At 58.8% G+C, this 204-nt stretch overlaps 1 protein-coding gene across 1 annotated transcript in view; it reads left to right on the top strand.

The window, feature by feature from the left end:
• EMH_0067600 (uncharacterized protein) overlaps positions 1 to 204 on the top strand; it is a gene marked incomplete at both ends in the record, with an annotated part of 2,698 nt that overhangs the window by 1,122 nt on the left and 1,372 nt on the right. The gene's annotated exons all lie outside the window — the stretch shown is intronic.

Below are 204 nucleotides of genomic sequence, written 5' to 3'. Positions count from 1 at the left end.
GCTGCTGCTGCTGCCAGCAGCAGCAGCAAACTATGATTACCTGCACGGCGGCCTCAACGAAGCGCATAGCGAATTCTCGGGCCTCGCGCTTCCTGCAGCAGCAGCAGCAACAGCAGCAGCAGCAGCAGCAGCAGCAACAGCAGCAGCAGCAGCAACAGCAGCAGCAGCAGCAGATTAAGGGAGGCAGTAGAGAGACAAATGAAG

This window comes from Eimeria mitis, genomic scaffold (genome assembly GCF_000499745.2).
Source record: "Eimeria mitis Houghton genomic scaffold, Emh_scaff3592, whole genome shotgun sequence".
NCBI classification, from domain to species: domain Eukaryota; phylum Apicomplexa; class Conoidasida; order Eucoccidiorida; family Eimeriidae; genus Eimeria; species Eimeria mitis.
This window is presented reverse-complemented; position numbering and strand designations above follow the sequence as displayed.